General features: G+C 42.0%; 2 long non-coding RNA genes across 8 annotated transcripts; one reads left to right on the forward strand and one right to left on the reverse strand.

Annotated features, from left to right (window-relative positions):
- Positions 1-12,372: 12,372 nt before the first annotated feature.
- Positions 12,373-17,335, reverse strand: LOC147795321 (uncharacterized). Its single transcript, XR_015424002.1, has 2 exons — positions 15,209-17,335; positions 12,373-13,888 (listed from the first exon to the last, which is right to left on the reverse strand). It is a non-coding gene; the product is annotated as an uncharacterized LOC147795321 (long non-coding RNA).
- A 629-nt stretch (positions 17,336-17,964) lies between these two features.
- On the forward strand, positions 17,965-25,842 carry LOC147795322 (uncharacterized). Of its 7 annotated transcripts, none has more exons than XR_015423998.1 (7): positions 17,989-18,098; positions 19,767-19,849; positions 20,066-20,300; positions 20,729-20,842; positions 21,840-21,952; positions 22,619-22,720; positions 24,013-25,842. It is a non-coding gene; the product is annotated as an uncharacterized LOC147795322 (long non-coding RNA). The 7 variants fall into 7 exon arrangements; XR_015423997.1 differs by having other exon boundaries at positions 20,738-20,842; XR_015423999.1 differs by having other exon boundaries at positions 20,744-20,842.
- The last annotated feature ends 1,082 nt before the right edge of the window (positions 25,843-26,924 follow it).

The following is a 26,924-nucleotide window of genomic DNA, read 5'->3' on the forward strand; positions in this document are numbered from 1 at the left end:
AAGATAAACGCTATAATTAAGCTTGGGTTGAGTAGCAGCTGGCGTCCACCACCTTCTTGTACTTGGCAGTTGTGGTCTCCTCGTGGACCAGCTCACCGTCTAGGAAGGTTCGCCTAGGTGGATCCGCTCCTCTAAGCAGGGCTGCTGTCCTCCTACACCTCTCCGGTGGCTCATCTAATGTCGTTCTCGAACTCCATGATCCAAGTGTTGCCACTGTCACTTTGGGGCAGTGGCCCCAGCAAGTCCACAGCCACTCACTCCATGGGCTCGCTCATCAAATACTGTTTTGGGGGGGGGGGGAATTCTCCTCTTGGCAGGAGCTTTCCTCCTCGCACACAGATCACAGCTCCTAACGAATGACCTCACATCTGCGGTCATCCCAGGCCAGTAGTACCGCAACTTGGCCTTAGCCAAGATTTTCGTGACCCCAAGGTGACCGCTAGTCTGACCTCCGTGTAGCTCCTGCAGTACAACCTTTCTCAATTTCTCAGGCAGTACCAGTCGCCACCTAATCGACTTCCCGTCATCGGACTCCCAACTTCGGTACAGGACACCATCGCGCACCCCCAACTGATCCCATGAGGACCATAGGGTCTTGTGCGCCGAGGATGCGGCTGATACAGTCTCCCAAACCGGGCGGCTGTCCGACTCCTCTTTAGCCCTCACAATCCAACCAATACTTTGATCGTCAAGTTGTGCCCCCCTTACTTCATCCCTAGACCAGTGTGGTTCGGCAAAGATGCCCCTCACGTCTGCCTCAGGAACTGCTAAGTCAGAGTCAACCTCACGGCGACTCTCCTTCTCAGACACAACCGTTGGATTTCCGGCAACTTCCGTTGCCCCTTTCATATCAGACCGACCACACTGTTTACAGACCTTCCTAGACAACCCGTCAGCATTTCCATGCTTACGTCCAGGTCTGTGCTGAATGGACACGTCATACTCGGAGATTACCTCAAGCCACCGAGCAAGCTGACCCTCGGGGTTCTTAAAATCAAGTAACCACCTAAGAGCAGCATGATCGTTGCGAAGTTAAAACTTTCCGACCATTACAGATACTGTTTGAACTTCTTCAGATAGACAACTACCGCTAAAAGTTCTCTCCGGGTAACACAATAGTTCCTCTCGGCCTTGCTGAGCTTGCGGCTTGCAAAGGCCAGGACCTTCTCATGACCCTCATGGACCTGGGACAAAACTGCCCCCAGTCCATCCCCACTCGCGTCCGTGTCCAAAACGTAATCAGACTCAGGTATGGGATATGCCAACACAGGTGCAGTCTGCAGCCTCAGTTTCAACTCTTCAAATGCCTCTTGGCAGGCATCCGTCCATCGAAACTCTCTTGACTTTTCAGTCAGCGCATGCAGAGGCGACGCTACCTCGGCAAATCCCCTGATAAACTTCCTATAATAAGAAGCGAGGCCTAAAAAGCTTCGAACTTCTCGGACACACTTAGGTGTGGGCCACTCAGCCACTGCCCGAACCTTTTCAGGGTCGGTAGCCACACCTTCAGACGACACTACATGACCCAAATAGGTCACAGAGCGCTGGAACAAAAAGCACTTACTCGGCTTCAACTTCAATCCAGCTTTTCGGAGTCTGGAGAGAACGACTCGAAGCCGTTCAATCTCCTCTCTCTCAGTCCTGCCATAAACAATGACATCATCCAGGTAGATGAGCAGTGTCTCCCACTGGAGACCCGCCATCACCTTCTCCATCAACCTCTCGAACGTCGCAGGGGCGTTACAAATACCAAAGGGCATGCAACGCCACCTATACAACCCGTTCCGCACCACAAAGGTTGATTTCTGGCTCGCGTCCTCGTCGAGGGCGACCTGCCAATATCCCGACGCCAAATCAAGCGTCGAGAACCACTTTGCCCCTGCTAACGCATCTAGCGTCTCATCAATACGAGGGACAGGGTAAGCATCTTTGATTGTTACCCTATTCAACCCTCTGTAATCGACACAAAATCGTCGGGTCCCGTCCTTCTTCCGGACCAACACCACGTTTGCAGCCAGGGACTGTCAGATGGTTCTATAATGCCCCTCTTCTGCAAATCTTCCACCTGCCTCATTATTTCCTGTTGGTTACACAGGGGACGAACGCCATGGCCGCTCCTTAATAGGCCTCGCGGCGCCAGTATTGATCTGGGTGTTTTACCACATCAGTCTGCCCTATGTCCTCATTACCACGGGAAAATACGTCCTGATATTCAATCAAACAAGCCTTCACCTCCTCATGATACTCCTCACCAATGTTGATCTTACACTGGTCATACAGATCATGCAGGTGACTTGGCAGGTCTCCATAGACCTCACACTCATGGTTCTCACCAGGCAGGACTATGGAGTCAGCCTCAACCGCAGCAATTGTACCAACAGCTGTCCCCTTTCGGACAACGCGTCTCTCCTCATTCGGATTAAATATCCGCAGCGGTAGAGACTCGGCGTTTGGCTCCACCAGCGACCGGGCTAAAACTAACCCTCGCTGAGCCAATTCGCCACCACCTTCCACAGGTTCAACCAAGGCCGGCTGTCGCATTGCCTCACAGGTACTGGCTACAGGACCAGGCACAATAGCTCATGGCCGGCTGGGATCTCGGTGGTTTCCGCCACCAATACTCGACCGACAAACGGCTCACCAGCACCATTAGTACACCTTGATCTTTCTCCATTCAGCCTCAACTCCAACCTTCCAAAATCTAAGTTACCTCTGGTAGGTAACAGGAAGTCCATCCCTAATATACCCTCACACTTCATGTCGGCAAAAATTACCCTAACCGGGTAAACTGTTTTGCCTATTTGTATATCGACCCAAGCAGTACCCATTGTTGCTAATGGACTGCCATCAACTTGCCGAATGCTGGCCTCTTCCGCTTCCAGCACAGGCCTTTGCTCCTTGGGAATTTTATGATAAACAACACTACTGATTAAAGTGTCTGTTGACCCTGAATCAACTAAGAACCGACACTTCGCCCCTCTAACGACTCCATCGACAAACAGCCCACACCTTGGCCGGGAAACAGACTTGGGCTGAGCACCTAGTGGTTCTCTGCCTTTTTCTGTCCTGTGCCTCTGGTTGGCTTCGTTTGTCCCTCGTTTGGGCACTCGGGGAGGTCCAGCCTGCCCCTTTCTCTCTTTCCGAGGCTTGGTACATTCCTTGGCAAAATGACCAACCTCTTTACACCTGAAGCACTTCAACACACAAGGCTTCTTTTTCTCTAGTTTCGGCGACAGCCTCGCTGGAGGCTTATCGTCACCCTGGCTCAGCCCCTTACTCGTGAACTCAGTCAACATCTTGACCACCTGATCTATCTTCTTGGCTTGCTGCCCAGCACTCTCCTCCAACTTCTGCAAACGCTCTTCGGTGCCCGAGTCCATGGCCCTTGTGAATTTCGTTGGCTTCTTCTCTACTCGCCTTTCACTCTCAACTTTCTCAAAATTCTCAGTCTCTATAGCTGCACGTATCGCCTCGTCCAGGGTCTTCGGACGGGCCGCGATAAATGCCTTCCCGGACCACCTGACTCGACACAGCATCCATGAAGTGATTTTTCCCCAGGCGCTCACGTGCCTCTTCGGGAATCTCTGGATAGGATTTCACCACCAACTCACGGACTGCCTGCCCCAGTTCTTGAAGACTCTCCTTCAACCCCTGACGTCGGCTCCTTAAGTCCACGAGGTAGTTCTCAGCCTGTTGGCTGGGACCAAACCTCCTGTTTAGAACCTGAACAAGTTCTTCAAACGTGAACTTCTTGGACCCGTCGCCAAGAATACGGAGCGCATCACCCTGGAGGCTAGCAGCCAGGAACTCGGTTGCCTGCTCCTCACTCCACTGATTCACCTTCCTACACGCCTCAAAGTGGCGGTAGTACTCGTTCCAAAGAACCTTACCGTTATACCGATCGGGGGTAATCGTAGGCCTTCGAGGTCTACCGCTTGGTGTACCATAACCCTCACTACCCACCAACCTAGACTCCCTTTTTAGTGGCCAAGGGCCAACTCCAGGTGAGTCCACCTTATCGACAACTTTGTCAGATTTCTCCACAGTAGGGCAAGTAAGAAAACTCAACAACTCACTGTGTAACCCTCGCTCCTTCTCGGCGCAATCAACCTCATGGTTCAGAAACGGATTGGTGCTAGGACTACGCATGGGAATAGGCCTCACAGGCGTACTCTCAGCTTGCCTCGGCACTTCCTTTGGAACCAATTCCGGCGATGTGCCAACACAGGAACGCTCTCTTGCCTTCAGGTCGTACCCGAGGGTACCCTTAGGCAATTTCCAGCTGATTTCAGAATCAACTTCAACCAGAGGTGTATCCCTACTCTTAGGGGTATCCTCATTCAGCGTTTTAGGCTGTGTACCTTTCTTCACAGCCTCCAACTCTGCGGACAAACAGTCCCTCTCCCACTTTAACCACTGAACCTCCATTCTTGACCGGTTCAGCTCGTCCAGGACAGAACCCTTGTCAGCCCCCATCGAGCTAACACCACTGTCCTTAACCACACTCATACTGGAGTTTCCTCCTGAGCAGGGATCTCAGTCTCAACTAGACTCTCTAGACTCGGCCACTGGCCACTTGGCGATACTGGTAACTCACAGGCAAACTCAGGCTGCGGGACTCCCAGTCCCAAGCCTCCAGAATTTACCAAGCTTTGTATACCTACTACCACCCGGTGAGTTCTCAACAGGATTGGCAGTTGCTGTCCTGCAGTACGTCGCAAGGATCGCAACTCCGCTCGAATCCTAAACGGAATCCCCACCAATGTCACCAACCCAACAACGAATACAATGTACAAGGCAGTAACTACCCAGGTAAGCATAACCCGCCTACCTCGTTACAAATACCCTCGCTGTGCACCTCTGTGAGGCACATCCACTTCACAACAAATGACAAAAATTTTTCTCTTTATTGGTAAATACAACTATAACAAAAACACAGATCATCCCACTTCTGACACCATTTGTGGCGGGACAACTGACACCTTTTTGTGGCGGACCAGCAGACTGGCCGGATCGGAGATAGAATTGACCTGGCCTACCGCACAAATATATTTATTTGACCTTACGCAAGAATGAGCGGCTATCCAAACGCAAGGGGGGATATCAGTTAACGAACGGTGGACTATGCCTTAGGGGCTGTTCGTTTGGTGGAAGTTTACCACCGCTCTGTGATTAGGTAATTGATCCCAATGTCAATAAAGATTACAGTTAATGTCAATACAAGTGATACAGGACTGACTAAATCTCACGGTGACCAGTGATCTCTAAGGCAATTATATGATTGGTTTATTCAATGTCAGTGCTCAGTTATCCGTTATATACAACAGCAATTAACTATATACAAAATTATCCTCACGGGGAGATAGTCCTATGTGGTCAACTGCACCACGGTCGTGATTAATCAGCCTTATCCTTAACCTACACCAGAATAACCCTCGCAGTGATCAGGGTAACCCTCACAATAACCAGGTAACCCTCACAGTGATCAGGGTAGCCCTCAAGTCTAAATAAATAATCTACTGATGGCTTATAACTGATAAGTCTTGACCACACAAGCAATTACAATCTTCGTAACTGTACAACACAACAGGGTACACTTATACAAGAATAATCTGTACTGCCTTACAAAGCAACACAGTTCCCAAACTGCAACAAGGTTTCAGGTGACTTAAATAACCCTCACCCACTTCAAGTTATTATGAAATAACACAGGTAAGTTGATTAAGAAGGCGATTATAATAGTCCTCACCAGACTCTAACGGAAACCTGCACCCGGTAAACCTCAACGAGGAAAGCAAGCTCCCAGACCAGGACCGCAACCAACCGTCGCTATGCCAACAAGCATGGAACAACGGCACACAATCCTTCTAGTCTAAGCTTCGCTAATTCCCCAATTAACTGGTTCGCTCGGGTTCCCTAACCCTATAATCTACCACTTCTTAAATAAACGAGACTGTCTTACGATTCCCAATCTTCAAAGAGATCTGATATAATCGGCAGCTCCGGCAACTGAGAACAAGTACCACACTAACCGATCGCACCAGGTACACTTGAGGTAGATCCCCAACCACCGGCGGTCGTACGTCAGATTTACTCTCGAAATACAACACAACTCCACAGAGCTCTGGTTAGCACGCTGCCATCTTGAGAAGTCCCGGCAACCCACGCAGCCAGCGCCCAGACCTAAGGTAATGCGCGCCTCTGATTGGTTGCCGCGCGCATGTTTAATGCATGATTAACACGCTCCTGAATTATTAATGACCCAGACTAAACACAAGTCTGCGCAGCTACCCTGTTTCGCCACAATATATTGGAGCATACAAAGTTTCAGAATTATCTAAATCTTGCAATCTTGGCGTCATCTAAAAAGGCTGCATGTTCGTCTATCCATTAGTATAAGTTTCATATCCATATTTGCAGTAGTTAGGGAAATATCTGCAAAAGGAAGTGCAAGTTCTTGTCTGACTGCTTGATATTGTTTTGTAATTCTGACTTTGCGCTACACCGGGTCCTGTACTCGCACAGTGAATGCTTCGTGTATTCGAGCATAAAAGGTCGGAGAATTATCTAAATCTTTCAATCTTGCTGTCATCTGAAAGGCCACATGTTCCCCTATCTATTCATATAATAATAATAATAATAATGCATTTATAAGGCGCACTATATCTGCAAAGCATTCAGAGGCTCTGATCTAGGTGGAAAAATGAAAAACTCAATTGTACATTCATAGTGAAAAAGCTTGTGAGAAGAAGAATGTTTTGAGATGATGCTGAAATTGCTTGATGTCATGTTCTTGTCTTAGATGATCCGGGAGTGAGTTCCATAAGCGTGGTGCAATTGTAGAAAAAGCCCTGTCTCCGGCACTGGCCAGCCGAGTCCGGGGAACAACTAGGGTATTACTTGTTGACCTCAGACCCGGCCTGACAGAGCGGAGTTGCAGCATGTTTGCAAGATAAAGGGGACTAGAGCCGTGGAGTGTCTTGAATGTGAGAAGGAGGATCTTGAACTAAATTCTGTTTTTGATGGGTAACCAATGTAGTTTGTTGAGAATGGGAGTTATGTGAGCTGTTCTTTTGGTGCTCGTTAGAAGACGTGCGGCAGCGTTCTGTACAAGTTGCAAACGATGAATTGTACCGTGTGGAAGACCGGTGAGCAGGCTATTGCAAAAATCAAGTTTAGCAGTGATAAAGGCATGAATGAGTTGCTCTGCTGCGTTCTGAGAAAGTAAGTGTCTGATACTTGCTATTCTTCTTAGATGCATGTATGATGTCTGACAAATCTTGGACACATGTTTTTCAAAGTTTAAGAACCGGTCAAACACCACACCAAGATTGCGGGCATCCGTACTGGGTACCAGAACAGCATCGCCTATTTGTAGGTTTTGGATTTTTGATTTTGTGTTGAAGTTGTGGCGAAGAAATAATCATGAACTTTGTCTTATGTGGGTTGAACCTCAGGAAATTGTCCAGCATCCACTTCTGGATGTCGTGCAAGCATGTGATGAGAGAATCGAGCATCTTTGTATCATCATCCTCAAGGTTGGGACTGAATGAAGTATACAGCTGGGTATCGTCTGCGTAAAAATGTGATTGGATATTGTGTTGCCGGGCGAGTTCCCCAAGAGGCGTTGTATAGAGAGTAAAAAGGATCGGACCAAGAACAGATCCCTGGGGGACCCCATATTTAACCTTAATCGCACCTGAGGATTCCCCTTGTATCTGAACTATCTGGTGACGGTCTATGAATAAGTACTGAGTGATCGATGGTGTCAAAGGCCGCTGAGAGGTCCAGAAGTACCCGCAGCACGGCTTTTTTGTTGTCCACGGCACACATGATGTCACTATGAACTTTGAGAAGGGCCGTTTCGACACTGTGACAACTTCTGTACGCAGACTGCTGATATAAGTTTCATATCCAAATTTGTAATAGTTAGGGAAATATCTGCCAAAGGAAATGCAACTTCGTTTCCAACTGCCTCCTTTTTTCCCGGAATTCTGGCTTCATCTACGCTATACCGGTCCTTATCCCGCGCAGAAAATGCTTCCTGTAATCGAGCATAAAAGGTCTAAGAATTATCTACATTTTTCAATCTTGCTGTCAAAAGGTCTGCAAATTGTCTAAATGTGGCAAACTTGGTGTCATCCGAAAGGCCACATGTTCTTCTTTCCATTCATATAAGTTACATGTCCATATTTGCAGTAGGTAGGGAAATACCTGCAAAAGGAAATTCAAGTTCTTGTCCAACTGCCTGATATTTTTGAGTAATTCTGACATTGCGCTATACCATATCCTGTACTTGCACAGTAAATGCTTTATATATTCGAGCATAAAATGTCTACAAATTATCCAAACATTGCAACCTTGGTTTCATCGGAAAGGCCACGTGTTCCTCTATCCATTCATACAAGTTTCATTTCCATAATTGCAGTAATTAGGGAAATAACTGCCAAAGGAAGTGCAAGTTCTTTTCCAACTGCTTCCCATCTTTGGGGAATTCTGGCTTCGTCTGCGCTATACCGGTCCTTATCCCGCGCAGAGAATGCTTCATATAATCGAGCATGGGTCTTAAAATTATATAAATCTGGCAATATTGGTGTTATCTGAAAAGGCATGTTCTTCTTTCTATTCATATAAGTTTCAAATCCATATTTGCAATAGTTAGGGAAGTGTGAGTTCTTGTCCAACTGCCTCTTATTTTTGCAGAATTCTGGCTTCGTCTAAAACCCTTCCCTTTCAAGCCACAAACAAAGTTTCAACCGCATCAGACACGTACCTTTCGAGGTATAGTGGTTTGAAGATTTCCCCTTTAATGTCACGTGACTTGTCTCCTGGTGACGACATCATCACATAAGGTCAATATTCCTCTGACGCACCCCATTCTCAAGACACCTGAAAGATTTGAACCCGATTAGTCTGGTGCATCAGGAGATAAGGGCCTTCAAGAGTTCAATTTAATGTCACGTGACTTGTCTGCTCATGTCATCACATAAGGTCAAATTTCCTCTTCAGCACTCTCTATTTAAATTATCTGCAAAATTTGAACCCAATCGGACGTGTATTTTAGAAGATGTAAGGACTTAAAGAGTGTATTCTCCACTGACATTGGTTTGCAAACCCCGTGTTATTTGCATAATCATAAATATGCATTGCACACTAAAAACCAGAAAATCTTTGATAATACCTAACATAAGAGTAATCGATTGTACATTTCACATTTTCTGTGTACAAAATATAAGAACAAAGATTGCAGGACCACTAGAGATGACATCTGTTGCACTATCCTGAACATTTTGGCGCAAAAATGAATTTCACTTTTGATAACTGTGACTAAAAGTTGAACTGTATGATATACACTTTAAAACTACTCTTCCTTTCTTTGGCAAATGTCGCCACGCTGAATCTGCAAGTTAAGGGTCTGATGTTGTCATTGACTTCATCACCCGTCCTGTTTGGGGTTCAGGACTTAATACGTCCCCACGCAGATCATCGGGTGTCACGCGCCTTTTTAATCAACGCAAAAGTAGAATCCAGGCAGAATTAACAACATCTGACATATTTAAGTATTCACAATTTAATACCAAATCACGTGATGACGTCATCATGACATAAATATTTTAGAATTATCTTCTTGTGTAGTTAGTGCTTGCTGTAAGTTTAACGGTGATCAATGATTACTGAGGTACGAAATTAGTGCCTCGAATATGTGTACTAAGTCAATGGGCTGAAATAAATATTTAAAAATCAATAATAAATCACATGATGACGTCATCACGACATCATAAATTTCCACGTATTTTTGCATCAAGGTCTTTCTTGGCTGTAACTTTGAAGTTGATCAAAGCTCTCAAACTAACCCAAATGCTTGCTTGAAAACGTGTACAAAGTCAATGGGCTAAAATAAATATTGAAAAATCACGAATAAATGACATGATAACGTCATCATGACGTCCTTTACTTACAATAATTCTTGTATCACGGTCTTTGTTGGCTGTCGCTTTGATAACCATGAAACATCGGAAAGGTTTTAAAATTATTCCTTGAAAACGTGTACAAAGTCCAGGGCAAAAAACTCATTTGCGGAAACACTGCTCCTTTCAGTTCATGTCACGTGATTTGCACTTAAACTGAACATTTCTAATAAAATATTACTTCATATTCGGACTCTTAGGCATATTTCAAATCAAATAGCAGAGCGTAAAGTACCCGATTTCTCCTTCGTTCTTATAGTAATCTTGCGCCTAAGTTAAAGACTACTTGTTCACTTGTGTTAAGTAGAAATACGTGTACAAAAACCTATGGGGAAAAATCTAATGTTCAAAAATGAATATAAAATAAGGTGATGAAGTCATCATGACGTCATCCCTTTGCAATAAATCGTGCATAAGGGTCTTCGTTGGCTATCACTTTGGAACGTTACCAAAATTGTGGCTCAAAATCGTGTACAAAGTCAATGGGCTAGAAACACGTGTGCAGGAAAACTGCTCCTTTAATTTCATGTCACGTGATTTGTGTCTAAACTGGACAAAACTTATGAAATATTATTTAATATTTGCACACTTGGGTATATTTGCGATCGAACGGAAGTAAAAATTTAGTCTGATTTCTTCTTCGTTCTGGTAGTAATTCTCGGTCGAAGTTAAGGACTGCTCACACATTATGCTGGACAATGTGTGTACAAACCCTTTGCTCTGAAGAAACGCCATCCATGGTTCAATATAGGACAGTTTGTTGAAAATTGAAAGCCCAGGAGTGTCACCGTTATTCTGCAATAGCGCCCCCATAGCCTGATAAAGGACAGTCAGAAAACTGTGTGCAATCTGTGTACAAAGTCCATGGGGAAAAATAATTCTTAAAAAATCAATAATAAATAAACGACTTAAGTTATCACTGTGAATTTCTTCTGGGACCGTTCTTGGATGATGGCTCAAAAGTCTGCCAAGTTTGAAGTTGATCAGATTTAGTAAACTGCCAAAGTCGACTGGTGGAAGGAATTGAGTTGAAAAAGAAAAAAAAATATCAGAAAAACAATACTGTTCCGGCTGTTGCCGAAACAGCTAACCCCCCCCCAAAAAAAGAACAAAAAGAATGCATTTTTTGCAACTTGCCAAAACCCCAAAAAGGAAATGAAAAAAAATAATCAGAAAAGAAAGAGCTGTTCCAGCTGTTGCCAAAACAGCTAAAAAAATCAGAAAAGCAATACCTGTTTCGTGAGTTGCCAACTTGTCAACTTTTAGGCTCTGTTATAGGTAGACTTGTCTCTTTTTGCCCAACGGTTTTAGAAAGTGGTTTTGTTTTAGCACTTATTTACCCATACAGTGTTATGCTCTTTAAGCTGCCCAGCAGTCCAGCGATTCATGTGTTATTCCGCATAGGGCAAAAGTATGCTTAATAATCTTGGGAAAAGACTGATTAAAAATGTAGCATATCAAACCCTTATTCAAAAGAAAACCGCTTCTGGTCATTGTCTTGAATGTCGACCTGATCCGCCACCCCCCCACACACACACACAAAACCGTCGAAAGGCTAACCCGTTCCTTCGGAGCGCCGGGTGGCATTATTTCCGCCCTGCATTGTATGTACATGTATTTTGAATTTTTTTTTGGGGGGGGGGCATTTACTGTCGGACAGTGAGTGAGACTCAACTTGCAAAAACGCACAGTTGCATTCGATGTCCCTCTCTACGAGTACCTAAGGAGCCCCTAACGGAAGAGGCACAATGAAGATTTTTTTAATTCCGTTCCCTCGAATTATCATTTCGTTCCCTCAAAATCATCTCGTTCCCACGAAATAATAAACTAATAAGTACCACTCTATGCTGCCCATCATTTCCCAGGAGAAAATTCCCATTGGGTCCCATTGAATGGGACCCAATGGGAACCCATTGGGTCCCATCTAATGGGACTCATGCAATGGGACCCAATGGGATTATCGTGGAATTTGGGACATATCCCATTGGGTCCCATTGACATATCCCATTGGGGTCCCATTGATATAACCCGTTGGGTCCCATTGACATATCCCATTGATATAACCCATTGGGTCCCATTGACATATCCCATTGGGTCCCATTGACATATCCCATTGATATAACCCATTGGGTCCCATTGACATATCCCATTGATATAACCCATTGGGTCCCATTGACATATCCCATTGATATAACCCATTGGGTCCCATTGACATATCCCATCGATATAACCCATAGGGTCCCATTGACATATTCCATATGTCCCACTGAATAAAATCCCATTGGTTCCTATCGAACATTAAAAACCCCATTGAGTGATATCCCATTGGTCCCACTGGCTCACTGATAGAATCCCATTGGTAATGTATAGAACACTTGTAAAGCAGCGACACAAGACATACATGTATGTGATTAAATATTGTAATGAATATCTTGAAAACTAAGAGTTAATTGGTAATAAGTAGACTGACTTACAAATCTAAAGAATGTAAAAATTAAAACTTCATTGATGGTCAGTCCTTGATGCGGCAAGTAGCAGTGAAGTCCTCCTTACAAAGGTGGCATGTTTACAAAAATAAAATAGGAATTGGCTAAACCATGGCAAGATTTTAGTCAAGCAATTCTTTTCAACCTTGTTTCCCGTTGATGACTGAAAGAAATCTGGTCACTTTGAAAACTACAATTGGTTTACAGAAATGCAAAATGAATGTAGAAATGGCAAATTATCAAGACAGTTATGGTGTTTCTGATAGTTACAAGGAATTTAAACATTTAATAAATACATGCAATTAAACAATGGACTAAAATGGCAAGTTTTCCAGTCATTACTCAAGAATGATGTTTTCAATATCTAATTTTCACCTGTTTGCAGTGATACTTTCAAAATCTAATTTTCACCCGTTTGCAATAATGTTTTCAATGTCTAATTTTCACCCGCAAAGATACATTGGCTTAAATAAATGCAATTAAATAAATGGCAAGTTCTAAAGAAGGTGATTCCTGTAAAATTACTTTCACAAACAATAGCAATAACCACAGTGAATGCAAAAATATTGTCTTCTTAAATTATAAAATATGGGTTACAATGACACACATTGAGTCTGGCAAAGAATGGGAATCAAGCAATATAAAACAAAGTAAAAATACTGTGCTTTTGTCGTTACAAAGGAAATAATACGTGGCCCGTTCTGTGTATGGAAACACATTAACATCTTACTTTAATACAATTCATCCATAAATCCTCCCAAGATTTCATAATATTGCAAACAAACTGACAGGGTAATTAGTCCATGCATGAGCCACAATTACATGTACACGTTTATTGAACACTGTGTGACAATGTGCCCTGACTTCCTATTAGGCAAAGTAAAAAAACATACATGTTTATCGTCCTTGCCCACTTCCTTTAAGGGGGCTGCCTCTTTCAAAAAAGTTTAAAAACCAAAAAAAAATGTTTTTCCAAAAATTTGGAGGAAAGATGTAAGCCCTTGAAAAGCTGAGTCCAACTGGGCACATTTAATAAAGCTGGTGGTCATCTTGCAAAATAGGGGGCTGGAGGACTAATAAAAACCACACAAAAAAAGGGGGCCTCCTCCTTCCTTTTCTCCACAGAGGGAGGAAGCTAAATATGTTTTTTAAAACTTTGCCTTACTGTTTGTATGTAAATCATCAGACCCCTTTCCTTAATTTTCTGAAAGGGACTAATCTGACCTGCAACCAACTTTTCTGCTTAGTTGACTTAGGATCAAATTGTTTGAGACCGAGTAGACCTGAAACCATAATTTACACGGATCTTTGCTGTTTCCTTTTGAATGACTTCACATTCATCCTCAGAGGAAGAACTTTCCACACTTGTGTCCAACACCTTTGGGATTCTAACTCGGGAGGCTTCTTTCTTCTGTTCAAGTTCCTGTCGGGTAGCTGTTTTCACAAAATGTAGTACCACATCAAATTCAATGACACAGGCTAACTACATATAGCAATCATGACAGGTATTCAACATGTTTCTCCAGCAGTTAAGACAACAACTAAACTCAAGTTAGGGCCACCTCATAAGTTGGGGCCACTCCAATTAAATTTCATTGTCACAGTATTATGTGTTCAGACTTGGTTGGGATTTGAATTCGGAGTTGATCTGTTATGTGCAAAATGGGATAAATGTTTCAACCTGACGCCACTTTTGAAACCAGAAAAAAATACATTTCTGACTGTTGTCTTTCATACATTTATGTGTAGAGTCCACTTGCATGTGAGCACTATAGTATGAGAAGTTTGTGGGGAAAGTCTTTCATGGAGTCTGGTCAACTGAGTGCATTTTTAATGGGCAGCTGCTATCGTGGCATGTGTAACACATTGGCCTTTTTCTACATGTACATGTACATCGTTACATAGCACTGCAACTGCGTAAGCATACTAACTTTAGTGCGGATTTCATTTCCCTAAAAAAAAATCTTCCAATAAGCCTCAGATGAGGAAAGAAAGAGATTCCTGCTTTCAGTGCTTACACAATTAGTATCCAACAAAAAGAAATTCTGGTAGTGGTAGGGCCTCTAGGCCTTAAACTTGAAATTTAAAAAAAAGGTCCAAACGCCGATTAGAACTCTCACACCATGTGGGTTCGAAACGCCTTAGTCACTCGCCCACAACTTTTGCTCGGCAGTAGTTTGAATTTTAGAAATATATAAACTGTCATAATGAACAGTAACGTCATCGTGCTTGCGCAGTTCAGTGTCGTAATGATAGAATTTAGACATGTAAGAAATGGGAAGCATGTTCATGGTGTTAAGACTGTCAGAACGACAGCCACGCACTAAGAGTTTAATGTGTGCACCCCGTATTGGATGTACATAGGCCTAAAAATGCGAAATTGTGTTCCAACAAAATGAAAGACTTTCCCATAAACTCTACTCATACTCATGTTCACATGCAAGTGGACAAAGTTAATGAAGGACAAGTTATGAGCCAAAAACGTGGGGATTTTCCAGTTTACAAAGTGGCATCATGTTGCTACACTTATCCTCCGACCCCCATAAAAATATTGAACTCCCCATGCGGGCGAGACGGAGGTAGGTTTAGCGCCCGGAGGTACATGTATATGCCACACAAAAGTTTCTTATTCTTAAAGTCAAATATTTTTACAACTGGTGTATCTATCTATTTATTGTAAAAATGACTGCAATTGCGCTATTTTTGCTGCAAGAGTCTTTTTAAATAAACCATTCATAAAACAGTGGGGCTTACCTCCAAGCATCAGTATCTGAGCCTTGTAGTACATGTACATGTACACGTCCTCGTCACTGCTGCTACACAGGGCTTGCCACGTCACCACGCCACTGTACTAAATACGCTTTCGCTGAGTCAAAGTCCTTCGCTGCAGTTAGTCTGAAGTTCTTGATGTAATGTATAGGAACAATGTCCTTCTCGTTGTCCTTTAAGTACCTCACAAAGGCAAATTTTATGGTCGAAGCCATATCTCTGACTGACCGATGTTACTGTTAGGGTTTTATATACTAGTTCTAGACAATTCAAAAGCTGCGCGTGTGTGCCACGTATGCATGACATGCGCTGGGAACGTGGTATGGTTCCGTGCCCTATGAGCTGCCAGTGTCCAGCATGAGTCCGTTCTGGGAACCAGACTTAATGACGACCGCATCGTGACGATTCCTATATGGGAAAATTCTCCGCCAGGCCGAGCCGCACAAAACTACACCCCAGAGATTGTTTCAAAAAGAGGGGTCTGTTTGGGCCAAGAAATGGTGGGATTGTGTCAATGTGGCCCAGGATCATCTCTGTAGATTCAAGGGCACCCATCTGGGGGCAAAGCAGACAAAAATGGGACTGAAAATTAGTCAGAAGAGCCCGAGGAAGGTGAGGGATGTCATTTGAAAAATGGCCGCTGGGAGGGCTTGGCAACCTTCTGAGTTTGTTTTGGGCGGATAATTAAAAAATTCATTGGTTAACCTACTAAAAATTGAAAATCAAATGAAATCTGAAGGACCACACAACACATTGTTTTTTGTTTGAGAGGCCCCAGGGACTTCAGTTGCCTGCCATGGGGCTCCAAACTTGGTTGATTTTACACTATTTTCAATGGAGCTTGAATTGGTTCAGTGCACCCACTATGTACATGTTGGTACGATCGACCGCGCGTGCGACTGTTGACCCTGACGAAAAAAAGTCATTTGTAAACGACGCTTACAAAGGCGTGCTAATTAATTTTCCCGTACGCTTATCGGCCAGTGAGGTTTCATTTTATTTTTTTATTAACTGAAGTAAATTTTACGATTTTAAATATCAGTAAAATGAGTAAATGTAAGAAATTCCTGTTAAGTCGGGTTAATTAAAAAAAAATAGAATCTTATTACGTGTGATTCCACTATGCGGCGTCCATTTGAAATGTCTCAATAATCAAGAGAATCCATTAAGTCCCTTTAAATCAAGTACAGACCTAATAAAAACCATCTTTGGTGCAGTTGCGTCTCATTAAATGCAGTCAAGTCCGATTATCTTACATCAGAACATTTGAGTCAGTTAGTTCCCATATTACATGACTCAATGGATTGCAAGTCTAAAATTTCCCACTCTAACCAATTAAAACCTATTGGGTCCACGACTGTCTCCCATTGAAACCAATGGGATCCCACTCGGCCCCATTGTATCGATTTAAAACCTATTTGGGTGCCACTAACACATCAATGGGACTAAAAGGGACCCAACTGGAATGTAAACTCCACGAATGTCTCCCAATGAAACCAACTGGATCCCACTCAGCCCCATTGTATCCAATTAGAACCTACTGGGTGCCATTTAAATGACCAAAAAATGGACTCAACTGGAATGTAAAGTCCACATGAACATCTTTCATTGAAACAAATAAGATCCCATCTGGTCCCATTGTATCCAGTTGGAACAATTGGGTGACATTAAAATGACCAATGGGACTCAATGGGATTCAACTGGGGTGTAAAGTCTGTGTGAATATGTCCCATTGAAACTAATGGGGTCACATCCGGTCCCATTGTATCCAGTTGGAATCCAGTTGGAAACCAATGGGTGACATTAAAATGACCAATGGGACTCAATGGGATTCAACTGGGGTGTAAAGTCTGTGTGAATATGTCCCATTGAAACTAATGGGGTCACATCCGGTCCCATTGTATCCAGTTGGAATCCAGTTGGAAACCAATGGGTGACATTAAAATGACCAATGGGACTCAATGGGATTCAACTGGAATGATAAGTCTGTGTGAATATGTCCCATTGAAACCAATGGGATCCCATTCGGTCCTATTGTATCCACTTGAGTCCTATTGGGTCCCATTGAAAAATCCAATGGGATTCAATGGGAGTCAACTGGAATTTTCTCCTGGGTTGCTCATATGCATGCAGACCGTGTCAAGAAAGCCGACCATAAACAAAATGCATCAAATTCCAGTATCGGTTTCGCTTCAAGGGCCACTATATTGCAACCTGAAAAAGGTATAATTAGCTAGAATCCCCAGAATTTTGGACGTAACTTTGATGATTTTTTGGTAGATAACGTCTCGTATAGCATCTTTTCTACGACTGACTGTAGTTTGACGTCATGGTGTGTGTTGCACTCAAGGTGTAAACTACGGCTGCATCCGAATCTCTTGTCTAGAGCTCGGTAAAGGTCTTCGCTCCATTGGAAATGCGTGGAGACGCGTAGACAATAGACCCAGCCGTAGCTCTGGAAGCCCAAGCCTCAGACGGTCGCGTTTGTCCAGGCTTTGAGGGTAAGAAATACATGTTTTTTTAGATTGATGCAAATTGACTCGCATACAGTTTGGGGAGATGCTTTTTTTCTCTCTTTGCAATAGTGGTCATTCTTTAGATTTACATTACGAAAAAAAATAATAATTGCATTATGTTCAGATCTTCGTCGTGCTTGTGCACACTGAGAGGGCCTATTTCAAGCGCGCCAATCACCAGCGCTGTTTTATCCCCTGCTTGGTACCCCGCTCAATATGTGCGCAAGTTGATCGACGACCAGTTTTCCACGGTGGCGCGAGCATTAGCATTACAATGCCTACGCACAAGATTAAGAACGCATGTGTGGCCAAGTTGGCGGGTTTGTTCAAATGTGACTTCACAGGAGGTGAGTTTAAAGGTGAGAAATACCACTGGCTTACCATCCAACAATTGAAAATAAATGGAGAAATGACGGCAAAGACGATAACGAGATTTCCGTATCACAAACTCCACAAGTTTGGGCTTGGCTTTGTTGATTTTACACTGCTTTTGCTGTGGTAACTAGTGCACCCTGTATTTAAACATGGCGGCCCCACAGTGACTGTCAGGCATGCAGCCTGGGATTTTAACGGGGTTCCTTTGGTTTCTTAACTTGAAGCAGTAATGGAGAGACGACGAACACTCCTGTGAGATTGTTGCACATCTGGGATGTATTTTGACACAATATTGTACTCAGCAGGTCTGGAAACAGCTCAAGCTATACAAGCACTGTAGGCCTAGCCTACTTCTGATAACAGCCCAACAGTAAATGTTAATAAAATAAAAAAATAGGCCTAGGGAGTAATAGGGGCCTATGTACAGTTGTGTTGTAAATCTGAAACATGACTTTTGTACAACAAATTTTTCAACCAATGAAAATCTCCAGCCTGTATGTGGGGCCAAAGTTACTAATTTTATATCCAATGAGTAGTCTAAACAAAATGGAGGATATTATGATTTGATGTGGTAAATGAAGAGAAAACATTACTTTACACCCCACGAGAATTTGTCAGGCAGCCAAAGTCTTTAAAACTAACTTGACCTATCCACTGAGGTTCAGAATTATAGAAATACATTATACAATCTGTAATTTCTACATATTTCACTGAACCTGGTAAAAATTGGGTAGAAAGTAGGCCTCATACTTTAAGTCTGTGTTGCATGGAGCCATGCATGGAGATCTCTACTGATTGCATGATGAAAATCTTAAAATAGGAGGTTGTGCTAATCATTTCTGAATACAACTTGATTATTTTCAAAGATTCTTCTATACCAAAATGATTTTGGTTATTACCGTAAAATCTTTCTGTACTGAAAATACAATGGGTAGAGGTCTAGTTTCCAAAATAACTGTCCTCTTTGTTTTGTTCATCTGTCTATGTGCTGTCGGTATGTTTGTCAGTCTATCTGTTATTCATCTGTCTGTTATTCCGTTGTCTCTCCCCCTCTCTCTCAGTCATTCTCATTCTGATACAAAGGTGATTGTGGCAGCACTTACCATGTACATGTATGTTTCCTTCCTCAACTTAGTTTTACTTATTGTTCAGGGTTGTAGACTGGAATGCCAGTTAGCTTTTGTGATGGAAATGAGACATTTGCTGGATTGGTTTGTGAGTGAATGATCTTATGTAGTCAACTATGCAGTAGTCTTTTTCAAGCAGTGAAAATTTGTTTATTCTCGTCTTTGTGCAAAACAAATCATGATATTCTTGCAATGTGAGAATACGGCATGCACAAGTATTGAACATTGGCTACGGCTCTCCACCGCTGCCTCTTTTGATCAAAATTTGAAGTCGTATCGCAGGAGGTGGGACTGGATTATGGCTACCCTTGTAATGCACCACCCCATAAATGCCATGTATAACTAGATTGATACACCGGCAGTGCTGGGTGCACATACGTGAATTACAAATTCTCAATCAGCTCTCTCCATCTTTCCGATCCTTCAAAGCCGTATGAGAATTGGCAAACAGGCTCCTCCACTCATATTTTCTTGCCATTTTTTCATTTTGCATGTTTTAATGACTGTTATGTGCATTCATTTCAGCTAGAGCGCAAGCCGCTGATGAGTCGTTGCTTACAGGATGACCAGCTTCTTGTCATTTCTCGATGATGGCCACTGTTGTTAAGGTGATTGTACTGTGATCTCTTACTGTAGCATTATGTCTATCTAAGGATCATGCTTGGTGAATACATTTATTTTGCCCAAATACCGGGTGACATGTATATGGGGAGCTATTAAAGTTAAAATGGTCCCCAAAATCCTCTGATTTTATTATGATTTCACATGCACCCTTGGAGGTTACGGTTATTACTGTTTATAATTTGGGAATGTTTTCTGCACAGACTGTGGTCTCCTGTATTAGCCTTTAGTTGGACCGAGAGAGAACACTATTTCCTTGGCATCAGAGGCTCCTTTGTTACTAACTGTGCATCACTGGTTCATGAACGACTAGGACATGGTAGTAGCCCCATCGCTACCAACAAAATGAATACTCCCAACCAACAGGGCTCTTTTCAACAAATTAAGTTGTGCTTCTACTCAAGGCAGATTGAAGAGATTGCTTGGCTGAAAAAACAGGTGAGATTGTTTAAATATAGCCCCAGATCAACACTCCTTGTTTTGCAGTCTTGGTTGAAAACAAATCTTAAGAACTGAAAAAAGGTAGAGGGATGTACATGTAATATGTTAAATCATTACTTACAGGCTTGAGGAAAAGGACTTTTGGGGAAGTGTACATGTATTTAAGGTGTTTTGAATCATAAAATATACTAGCTAATCAAGCAACAATTGAAAAGAAATGGAAAAATGACAACTAAGAAGATAATAAGATTTATATGAGAAACTCCAGTGATGTGGGCTTGTATATTATTTGGCCCTGATCTTTGTTGATTTGACACTGCTTTCAATGATGTTTCAACTACTGTTGTAAAGTGCACCTATATATTTTGAAATTGTGGCCTCCACATGTGTGCAGTAATACAGATTGGAATTCAAACATGGTTTAGTTTCCCTAGTTTCAGTAGTTTGACAGAGAGACAAGAGCAAGCTAGTCCCTGGAGGCCGTTCTCTGGAGTGTAACAAATCAGAGATATCTTATCACTGGTGACACTACTCAACAGGTATGGAAACAGTCTACATCATATTCTGGTATTAGTCCATGATTATGGTGATAATGAAATGCCTGGTTGTCCTGTACATCTTGATCTTGGGTTTTGTCTTTAAGTTTTCAACTAATGAGAATCTCTGGCCTTTAAGGTTGGGTTGAATTAAACTACAAAAAATGGATGGAATTATTTGGTATGGTTGGACAATTTGTGCCAAAGTGAACACAAAACAAGACAGAAGCTGCATCTACAGGCTGCTTGTAGTGAAGGGGGAGTGTACTGAAATGAAATGTCCTCATTCCTGGATCCAAATCACATACAAAGATGAGTGTACACATTCCACAAGGGTTGTTTAAAAAAATCTGGACTTGTTTTATTTTATCAGCCAACTTTTTACTCACTGAAGCCATCTTTCAGTGTCAAACACATGAAAGGTGCAATGCATCAGGTTGTTACAATATGGCATGCTAGCCCACAGTTGGTACAATTCGCTCTTTGTACGCTGGCGCCCCAGGCATGCAGAATCTCGACCTTGATCTTTACAAAATCGGTTCAGTGATTTCCATGTATGTTGCTTGGTCATTCTCTGCATGCTGTGTCGGATCTTATACCATACGATTGGACAATGTTTCAGAAGCTGATAGTGACATGATTGTACAACCTGCCAGATTAAGGCTCTCCATGCCTATGGCGGCAGCATGCAGAATAAGTAACGTGTGCGGCCAGAGTTTCTTTCATGATATCCTTAACACAGGCTGGCTTCTATCATACACACCAAGGATTCAACATTGGCTGGGAATTATGATGTAAGCCATCTTGACAATAATTCTTTGGTGTTCCACATGCCTGGAAGAAGGTCATTTAGGGAAGCACTTATAACTTACTTTTCTCCATCTTTCTCATTCTCCACTGCCCTCTGAGAATCAGTTAATCCAAGCTAATGCACTCATGTTGTATTGTCATATCTTCCTTTTGCATGTTTTTAATTGACTGTTGTGTGTGTCCATCTCAGCCAGAGCACAAGCCGCTGTTCATGGTACATCCAAATTCTTGATGATGGGGCTCCTGTGCTCGTTGTTGAGGTGATCGGACTGTGATCTTTTGCTGCTGCCTGCTGAGTAAAAGGTACGTGGGTCCAATGTTGTTGGTTATTCCAAAGGTATAATTCACTGATTCAGTCCCCTGTGGACTCATATATATTTCATATATGGACCCAAAACATAATGATGTCAAGCTATTATTTTTTACTTGGACAGTTATTGCTTCCCACCTCACTGCTTTTGGAAACTAAGCATGACGTCATTTTGTTACAGGTCTCTTCACTTTTCCAAAAGTTGACAGGGACGGAGGTCCTTCTCTATGGATTAATTTAATTTTTGCGTAAAGCTGGGTGACATACCTGTGTATGGGGAGCCATAATTTAATACCATTGATAAATTTTGGATGGCTGATAAAACTGGAAATATCAGAGAGTGTTTGGCCCAACCGCCTTCGGTGTATGCAAAATTCTATTGAATCAGACAATTTTGGACTGTCTAAATTTTCTTCTTTCTGGGGCTGTTGAAAGAGCCCAAGAAAGTAGAAGGGGTGTCAGTTTAAAATGGCTGCTTCGAAGTTTTAGAATTATGACTTTTCAGGAGTTGTGTTTGCTGATCAACCAACAATTGAAGAGAGTTGAAACAAAAGTCAATACGAAAATGAGAGTTAAAGACTATAAAGACATCGCAGTGATGTCCACTTGTATGCTATTTGTCCCTGATCTTTGTTGACTTGACTCTGTGGTTTTATTAGCTGTAGCATTGATGAAGAGACAAGACCAAGTCCCTCGGAGACAGTTTTCTGGAGTTTAACACATCACTGGCAACTGGCATTACTGACGACACAACTCACTCGGTAAGCACTTTATATCATGTTCTGATTTGAGCCTAACAATGAAAGGCATGTTCCAGATTTTGAAACAATATTTGTACATAATTTTGTATACATGTACAATTGTTCTGTAAAATCTGGAGCATGGCTTATTAGGCTCCACTCTGGAGGATGACGAGAGCATGCTGGATGAAACGTCAAGCACACACTCTACAGTTCTTATCAGAACCATACCTCTTCCAGGGGAGATCTATCCACATGATGTAACCACAAGCCCTGTTTTTAGTCTCCACCATGTAAAGCGTCAAGTCTTATTTAATGAAGGTGAATACTTAGGGCAGTTATGCTTCCTGGTTTCCCATTAGTAAGTTGGTCTTGTTAGTGGATGGTTTTGCAGCAAGTTTGGCTCTATATAAGGCCTAATCCAAACTAAGCTTTTGTCTGTGACTGTAGGGTTGGTGAAAATCAACTGATCTTGTTGTCATTTTGTTGAACGTATCCACTGAAGAATGTTTCATTCTGATATTCTTACATTTAAGAGAACTATACACAAATGAAGGAAAAAGCTTGGGTCAGTCATTATGTCTGCTAGTAATCTTCTCCCTGTTGTACATGTTAGTCAATCTGTTTTAGTAGTTAGTTTGGCCTGTGTATATGACGATAGTCTTCAAATGGTCGAAAGGTTTACCTTGGTTAATCGTGATGGGTACCATCTCTTCAATTATTCTTATTTATTTGACCATCACAAGAACAAACAAAGCAAAATTAAACAAAAATGATGTAAAAACAACAAAAGCACAAATACAAGTAAATATAAGCAGTATCAGGGACCAGGGATAAAAATCCGAATAGTTAACGAGACAAATATCAGTTATGTGGGTCAGCAGGGACTGCGAAGGTAAAATAAACTACTATTCCCCCCTGTTTATGCTCATATCGTTAACAAGACAAATTATACAGAACAAAGGAAACAGTAGTCTCCACACAGGTGATCGAAATGACAGCCCAAAAAAGAGAAAAAAAATCTTGGAGAATGTTTCATTTCCATATTTCCAAACGTAAGAAAATTATCCCGCAAAGTGAAGGCCATTCTATAAAAAGAATTTTTTTTACTCGTTCTTTGTAACCATGTGAATTTACTCATTTAAAAAGTATCCAGTTTTAATCAAGTCCTCTGTGTCCTCCTTTTTAGGTGATTTTAATGGCTTGTTGGTAATTTTGGTTTTTTTCATTTATTATTCATGTGATGCCCTTAATCGTAAATCATGTCATCCTAATTAAACATTTATCTGTGATTTGTTTACGCCTGTACTCAGTACCACAATTACGGCCAAGATTTGGACTCTAGCACTGTGCCTATCTGTTCTACGCGTTAGTCTTCTGCTGCTGGTTGAACAGTGATACGCTCCATGCTGTGACATGCTCAACCTCTCTCATCACTTTCTTATCTTGTCTGTTCTGGAATAGCATGAGCAAATTCTGGGTGCAACATCTGTTGTATAAGAGCACTGAGCCTTTTAGGGGCAATAAAAGTAACAACAGCATGATTTTGATTTCCTTAACATAACAGAACTGGTAATTTGCAACTGTTGCAGTGACCATTTGTCTTGTGGCGGCAGCAAAAGGTTTTGCTGAAAGGTTCCTACTTTGCATGGTTTTTCTGTACCATCTGGTGTACCTCAAGGAAGTGTCTGGAGCCCAATCCAGTTCTTATGTATATCAACGACTTTCCTTAACACATCGTGTCAGCTAGCACTTTATTTGGTAACAATGCTCTTGTGTATAGGCCAGTATAATATCAGTCTGATGACCTTCAAGATATTCATGGCTTCCAAAGATGTTTTCATGCTAATAAAATGCATCTCAATACATTACTAAGGAAACCAAAGTTTTGCTTATACTAGGATGGTCAAAGAAAATAGTGGACCTGAATTGTACCTTAGTTAACATGCAGTTTGAAGCTGATAATGAGTACAAAATTTCTCGGGAAAATCTTGTTATGTCACTACCAAATCAAACAGACTTAGTATGTCTTGCTTTCATCTTGCAAGTTTCTAGTGTTGACTATTCTGGAATACAAGTAGCCTATCTGGTACCTTCACAACAGAAACCTTATACATTGACAAATTAGAACAAAATTCAACGTTGAGCAACCAGGATAATTCTGTAGTGAAGAAGATTTAAAATGGATTACACAGATTGATTGCATATGTACATTGAATTTGTCTTTATGTGAATCTAGAAGCATCCATCTTTTGCTTACTATAGTTGTTAGAGGTCTTCATAGAGCTTTTGACCGTGTAATAGTCGTAGTGAAAACGTGGTATATTGAAACGATCAGGCTGGACAAACCTTCACGAATTCAAAAACTTCATCATTTATCCAATTACATGCTCTTGAGATGACCTACATGTACCTGAACGTTTGAGAACTGAAGTGGTTTAAGTAACCCTTCAACACGGGATCAATTTACCAAATGCCCACTTGAATTTGAAAGTATATGAAACTTGACAGAGTACTGATTGAATTTGCAGTGGAGTACCCTTGTAATAAGGTCGTTGGGACTGGCAAGTTGTGGGAGGGTCACTGTGTTGTTTGGTGCGAGGAAGCACAAAATGGGGGGATATGAATACCTAGGATTTGCCATGTGGGCCAGATGTGTCAATGGTTTTGCTTTTGTCGGTATTCCACTGTATTTTGTTATTTCATGGTGTCTTTCTTTTTGTCGGTGTCTACACAATAAATTTCTTTTCTTGGTTTGGGGGTACTTATTGTTTAATTGATTGATTTGTTTCTGTAATTAATTTTATTTTTGTTATTTTAATGTATTTGTATGTGGTATTTATCTTGTTTTGCCAACTGTATATATTTTTTCTGTTCGATTTATTTATTTGCCATTTCTTGAATCTTGTGCTGTTACTTTATTGTGTATGTGTGTGCACGTTTATGTGAAACCTGGAGCTTCAGAAATGAAGTCTTACGGATGACAGTTATTGGATTAACTGTGCCTCTCCGGGCATTTGTAAGTTTGTGTTTGTGATTTCAGTGTATTTTGTGTAATATGTGTTTTTGTTTAATGTTGCTGTGTTCTTTATCCTGGAAAATACCGAATAAATGAAATGGTTTCCCTCATTGTACACACGTTACTTGGTCTCTTTACGACGAAGAGTTTTTATCTCCGAGGTTAAGTAGGTTGACAAATGGTCCGAATGGGCGAGCTTGGGGTGACTCGACAAGGATGCAAATTTCACTATTCCCTGGAGAAAATTTTATTTCGATATTTGGAAACATTAAACAAAAAGGCTTCATATTGTTTTGGTTTTGCTTGCTACACACGTCAAATAGACGCCACGTTGTCTCTATATCCTATATTAAATTGTCAAGAGATGGGCTGATCTTGGAGTTTTTGGAAAGGTTATATGTTTATTATCCAAAAAGAAAATTTCATGCCATTTTGCAACAGAACAGACATGGGGGTCATACTTTTCCTTAGACATGCTCCCTATTTTGTTCGTTTTCGCTTTGTACACACGGTTGTCGGTCTGCGTCTGCCGCTACATGTCTCCATAGTCGAGTTACAGTAAATATTCTGAAACGGTCAAAATGGGCTGACCTTGATATCTTCGGAGACGGTAAATATTTCTCTGTCCATTGAGATAATTTTCCTGTCCATATTTAAGCTGAAGCTTTGGAAATACGTGCGAAAGAAGGCTAGAGTTGTCCCACTGCTCTTTGTTCTTACTTTACCGAGACACTTCAGCGCACAGTGTGATTGCAATATTTTAGCCTAAAAAGTGTCAGAATGCTTGAAATGTGGTAAACATGATGACAAACAAAGGGCACATTTTCCTCTATCCATTGACATACGTTTCATATTCATAATATGCTGTACAAGGCAAGAGTTCTTGTCTGAGCTAGTGCTTCCTGTGTTTTTGCGATTTTGTCCTTTGTTCACACATTACTGGTCTTCCCAGCAGCAAATCGAGCTTTGGCGTGGGGGGGGGCAAACTGAATATATTTTCCGGCTTATTCAGAAGCGTGACGGTCGTGACATCCTTGTTTTTATGTCGTGGTGTTGTTTTCTTAGGGTATTGGTGCGGATATACCCATTACTCTCTTTCTCACACACCTAAAAAGTATTTTTAGTGAACAAAATTGTGGCAAGGGCATGCCCCCCCCCCACCCTTGCGTCCACTGGCTGGACCATTGCCTCTTCCTGAGCAGAGAA

This window comes from Acanthaster planci, unplaced genomic scaffold (genome assembly GCF_054643075.1).
Source record: "Acanthaster planci isolate LZ-2023a unplaced genomic scaffold, COTS_SCS Contig74, whole genome shotgun sequence".
Taxonomy (NCBI): domain Eukaryota; kingdom Metazoa; phylum Echinodermata; class Asteroidea; order Valvatida; family Acanthasteridae; genus Acanthaster; species Acanthaster planci.